The sequence below is a fragment of the Microcebus murinus genome, chromosome 3 (assembly GCF_040939455.1).
Source record: "Microcebus murinus isolate Inina chromosome 3, M.murinus_Inina_mat1.0, whole genome shotgun sequence".
NCBI classification, from domain to species: domain Eukaryota; kingdom Metazoa; phylum Chordata; class Mammalia; order Primates; family Cheirogaleidae; genus Microcebus; species Microcebus murinus.
Window position 1 is genome coordinate 8,172,788 of NC_134106.1, and position 6,053 is coordinate 8,178,840.

At 49.8% G+C, this 6,053-nt stretch overlaps 1 pseudogene; it reads right to left on the bottom strand.

Moving 5' to 3' along the window:
- Positions 1 to 203: 203 nt before the first annotated feature.
- On the bottom strand, positions 204 to 4,369 carry LOC142869923 (dual specificity protein kinase CLK1 pseudogene; annotated as a pseudogene).
- Between the last annotated feature and the right edge of the window lie 1,684 nt (positions 4,370 to 6,053).

Genomic DNA, 6,053 nt, shown 5'->3' on the forward strand with positions numbered 1-6,053 from the left:
GACCATGCCAGATAATGGGGTCGAGGGGCCACATCACCCTTTGGGGCTTGCAGGGGAGAGGGGATGGCATGTAATCAGTACTCTTCCTTGTTCCCCTTCATCCCTGCGTGAAGTCACGTCTGTGCTCTGAGGCCGCAGACCATAGCGTGTTTGTGCGCTGGCCCCTAACTGGGTCCGGGCTCTGGCGTCCTGGCCCCACGTGTCTAGCGGCCCCTGCAGAGCAGGTCTGAACAAGTGCTGGGCACTGGGCTTGTCTCTGTGCTCCCAGGGTGGAGTGACGGCCCAAAGCCACCCTGAAGTCCGGCAGGAGTGTGATTGATCATTCCGTGCTTGAGCTCCAGCTCCAGCTCCAGGATGGGGTGACGGCACGTGTCACTGTAGGGTTAATGGCATGTCAGGGAGAAGGACAGTGGTGGTCCAGGGATAGCATGTGGTTAATGGAGAGAAAATGGAATATGTTTCAAAGATCATGATCAGTTTCGTGTGCCAACTTGGCCAGGCCCCAGGCCCCAGTTGTTCAATCCAACACTGATTGCTCTGAAGGCATTTTGTAGCTGTGGGTAGAGTCCACAATCAGTTGGCTGTCAGTAAAGGAGATTATGCTGGATAATCCTAGGTGGGCCTAATTCAACAGTTTGGAAGGGTTTAAGGGCAGAACTGAGGAAGGAAGAAGGAGCCTTGCTTCCGGGGAGCAGCTTGTGCCCAGGGGTCCTGGCTCCCTCCTCACGGCCTGCCCAGTGGGGCCAGCCTGCCCCGCCAGCCCACAGTCACAATGCCACCCCCATGGCCACAAAAGCCGATGCCTTCGTTATTTTCTCCTGCTGGTTCTGTTCCTCTGGTCGGACCCCGACTGGTACAAATGGAGAAGACACAGTTGAGAGGAGAGTTTGAATGAACGGTGGGAGAAAGGGCAACGGGTTTCGGGAGGGAGAGAAGAGATGAGTCTGATGGAGAGACTGGCTGCAGGCAGGGTGGGGACATTTCTCTATGACGATATGAACGCAAGGGTATGGCCACCATCTGGGCTCTGGGTGGAGTGAGCAGAGGGGGAAAGAAGTCTAGGGACATGAATTCTCACACACTGGGGGAAGGAGAGACACTTCTTACAATTGACGGGTCAAAGGATAAAGGCTCGTATAGAGTATTAAACTTATGCAGGTGGCCATTAGGTAGCCATAGAAGAACTATAAACATACTTTAAAACTTGCAAGAAGTTGGGGAGAGAGGTGCAGAGAGTGAGCAGGATCCAAAGGCTTCAGCTGCATGGGTGGGGGCCAACGAGCACCGTTTCAAATTCATAAAGCAAAAGGAGATGGTTAAGCATGTTATTAAGACAAAATGAAAGTCAAGTAATTTTTACTCCTGAAATGTATACTCGTATGTACTGCTTGAAATTTTATTTCCGTGTACATTTATGCTTTTAAAAATAAGAGGTAATTTTATAATCTCTCTCTGGCTTTAGTCAAACCAAAAACTTGCAGAATCCGGGGTGCAGTCAAAAGGCACAGAGAGAAAGTCCGGTTTCTTCGCACAGGGGTCAGGGTGAACGTCATGACTAACAGGTGGCGTGGTGGGGTAGACACTTTGTAGGACTGTCACGGGGGTTAAATACATTACTGCACGTAAAGCATTAAGCACAATGTCTGCCGCATAGTCAGTGCCAAATCATGGTTGATCTACTATTGTTAAAATCATAATACTATTAATGTAAATAATAACAACACATTGATTGAAGTGGGGAAGTGCCTTTAGAGGTTAAGCCACATTGAAATAATACATTTGTATGTATCTATTAATTCATTCAGGAAATACACTGCTTCAGTATATTGGTATGCCCACACAATGGGAAGCTATGAAGCCATTAAAAATCTTTTTGAAAGATGTTGTCTTAGTGTCACGGAATGATATTAGTGAAAATATTGTGCTACAATATTTCAATGTGATGCCAGCTTTGTCCATGTATTAAGCACATGATAAGTGAGTGCTAATAAATATTTATAGAATGGATAGATGACTAATTGGCTATATGTATACACACAGACACATCCGCTGAAATATTAACACCGCTTACCACTAGGTGAAGAGATTTAGAGTGGTTTCAATTTTCTTCCTTCTTCAATCTGCATTTTCTACATAATGTGTGATTTTTTTTTATTACTTTTATAGTACAAACAAAAAGAAGGGAAGGAACAACAGAAAGTTATTTAGAGACATATCAGAAACTCTAAAAAGTTGCTCCTATCGTGACTTGTCATTTTGTCACGCAGTTTATCTGGACAGAAAATGATTAACAGTGAGAGCAGCAGCTCTGTGCTAAACAGCTGCTGGGAAGCGGGTCTCCCGCGGCATTCCCGGGTCTCCCGCGGCATTCCCGGGTCTCCCGCGGCATTCCCGGGTCTCCCGCGGCATTCCCGGGTCTCCCGCAGCATTCCCAGCGAAACCTTCAGCGTTGCTGACGTGACGCGTAGGAGAAAATAGCCAAGCTTTGAAGGGTTGGCCTCAAAACCTGAACTGACGACACCACAGTGCCCAGCCCGGGAGGGGAACCGGAACGCAGCCGTCCCCTCGGCCCGCCTGCCACTCGATATCCCCACGGTGGTGTGGGATGGGACAGGGACCCACAGAAACTGCCCTGCTCCCTGGCGACTGATCTTTTCTGCACCTGATTTACCCATTGAGGCAGACCTGCTCCTAATTCAAGGTTGAGGGAAATGCGTTAAAATATTAGACATGAGCCAAAGTGTTCCTTCCCTGTGACTCACTGGCAAACCTGGTCTAAGTAGTTTTGTGCTTGCGCTCACGAATGGCAGCTATTCCCAAGCAGATCGCTTGTTTGAGGGAAACAGTCAATGTTTCTGTAATGAACTATTAACATTTATCTTTTGAGAACTGGGGATTTTAATTTTTGTTCTTTTCATGGCATGACAATGCAGGTCATTTTGAAACAGGATCTGCTATAACATTACAATATCGTCACCACCCTGAACTGTTATAAAAGGAGGCACATCACTTAAAAAAAATTTTTTTTTCTCTGAAAAGAAATGAATTATCAGTTGTCTCAACAGGCAGATGAGAAAGAGAAAGCAATGTTTCCAAGAGCCCTGACTTTTCAAATCCTTCCCCCTGCCTTCCCCCGCCCCAAGCCTGTTCCTGCCAGATAGGAGATCTATTTTGAACGTGAATCAGAGCTGAGTCTCACTACCTGCCAATTTTTCATAATTTTAAATAATATTCATATTTTTGATTTTCTTGAAATGTAATATGGCTGCAAGACCACATTGACTTGCTTGAAATTTTTCAAAGGAAGAGGTAGAGTAGCAAGCGTAGGGAATAAAGGGTTTCTTAAAAATGAAATTGAATTGGAGGCAAAAATAACGGAAGTGGCTTTGCACAGAAGAAAAGCCAGGAACTAGGAAGCCCTAGGAGGCTTTTATGGCGACTTGTGGGAATGGGAAAGCTCAGGGCGGGCAGGGTGATGAGAAGCAGAGTCGCCGCCTCTGCCCGGCGCTCCCTGCCCAGCTGGGCGTGCTCCGTGTGTCACCTGTTCTTCTCGCTGAGACCTTGCAGCCATTCTAGGACACGCTTGTTGTTGTTGTTGTCACTGTTATTATTTTTTAATTTCATTAGCACAAAGTTTACTCTGAATAAATCATTTTATAATTACTGAAAAAGAGCTTCACTACTTTACTCAGCTATGTGCTTAAATCAAATGATCCCAACAAAATAAACATGGTAATAATGTGAAAATATTTGGAATTTACAAAGCTGCACAAAATAACTTCATATTTAAAGACGAGACTGATACAGTCTGTAAGATCTCTTCGAGAGCTGTGCACAACTGTAGATTATAAATAGCATTTTTTTTCAGTGGGTCTAAGAAAGGATGATTTAAGGCTTCTTTGGGAGGAATTCTTTTGGCCGGATCCTACTCCCACACCTTCTGGATGGGATCAAAGAGAAGTTCATGTTCAGCATCCTGAGAAAGCGTACATTCCTCCAGAGGCTCACGGCGCCTTGAAACATACAATATCCGCCGGCAGAACTGTGCTCATCCCCGGCTAATCGATCACAGTGGAAATATTTGTTTTGTGGTTTTCCGTATCACGTGTTTTGGTGGAGGTCCGAGAATCTTTTCCTTCATCGCCGAGTGCTCCTTACTATCCGGTGTAGGAAATACTGTAAACCCAGGACAGCATGCAGTAAGAACGCACCCTACACTGCAGACGGCACATGGTGGGGACCACCGTGAGGCTAAAATAGCTTCAGGTGCTCTGCAGTGTCCGGTAGATACCAATGCACCGTGGTTTTCGTCGTCATATGCTGCACTTCTAAAGTCTACAACTTTAGTCTCTGGATTTATTAAGGTATGTTAGTCACGCCGCATTCTGGGATTGTTTACCTCTGCGTGTGTTGTTATTATTATTAATGGGCCCCCTTTACAACTGAGCGATGGAGAGACTCCCTATCTCTGCCAGAAAGAAAACCCCAAGTAGAAAACCAGGATGCATCTTGCTCTGCCCGGCCGCAGATCTCCAGATTTCCCTTCTCAGCGCCGCCCTCCCTCATTTCGCATGTCACAGGCCCCACATGTCACCTGTGCCAAAGGTGATCCAGGTGTTCTCATCACTGCTGTCCACCTGGGCCCGGGACACGCTCCTGCCGGGCGGGGCTTGGGTGCTGTGTGTTGGGTGAGGTGGGCTGGGTGGGCTGGGTGGGCTGGGCACATTCTGATTCCCAGGAAAAAGCTCTGACCACACCTCGGCTTCATGGGACTGAGTCTCGAGTGTCAGAGCCTCCGTGACCCAGTGCGACTCCTTGTCTCATTGATAAAAAAACAGAAGTCCAAGGAGAGGAAGTAACTTCAGGAGTCACCCAGAGAATCCGGGACAGAGCCCAGACGGGAGCCTAGGCCCCTCCTCGCAGCTCGGCATCTTCTCCTGCCAGCCAGCGCCCGGTCATTCCTGTCCCTCGGGGCAGCCCGCCCGCCTGTCCCCTCTCCCTACTGCCCCCTTCAGCCTCGCGCTGGGCCCTGGGGACAGGGTGGGCTGGGGTCTTACCCTCCCTACAACCCACAGCTGCGTCTCGCCCACCTGGGCCGGATTCAACACCTGCTCACGATGAGTGGTGCGTCCAGGCCCACCCCCTGTCACCACTAAGGTGACATGGGCCACAGCTTCCTTCTCTCACCCACTCAAGACAGCTGAGGAAGAGACGGCCCGAGTGTCACCCCCACACTCCAGAGCAAACAGGTGCAGAGACAAGCGCCCTCCATTCTGCCCCTGCGCCCTCTTCACCCACGCAGGGAGATGCTCCTTCCGCACGCGCTCACTGCGCCCGCGCGGGCCAGGCTGAGGGAGGTGACCAGGCGGAACAGACAAGACCCTGCTGCCTCGTCCTCCTTCGTCTGGCGGGGAGGAGAGAGCTGGGCAGAGCTGCACCCACCCGTCCGTGCGGGCGTCTTGCAGAGAATGCAGAGGGCGCGGTTGAGTCCCGGGACAAAGGAGTGGAGAGTCCTGGCAAGAACTCAGCTAAGTGACACGCCAGGAGCCTGTGCCGGTGGGGGAAGGGAGTGAAGACAGGACGGGGGTGGCAGAGGGGACAGAGGGCGGGGTCGCCTCTAAGAGTGAGTGGGAGAGGAATCCAGAAGAGTAGCAGCCAGCCTGTGGTCCAGGAGTGGAAATGGGGTTCAGGATTTCCAGGGTGGCATCCATCTGGGTGGTGACCCGTCCCAGCACGCCTAGTGGCTTTCCCTGCGGGAGCACTGAGAAGCCCGGAGCCCCCAGGTGAGAGAGGACGATACCGCAGCTGCCCTGTGTCTGGCCCGAGGGACCCGAGGTTCATAGCTTGTCACTGTACTTTTTCTGGCTCCGCCAGTTTGTTTGCTGGGCCCTCCCATAAAGGTTCTTCTCTGACCTGTTCTGCTCTCCCCTGCACTCAGCCTCTGGCTTACCTTAAGGATGTTCATTCCTTTTTTGGGCAAAACAATTACCGTGCAAACAGACTCATTTTCTCTTGCCAGTTACCTTGAAGTTATCACTTCCACTTAAATAGAA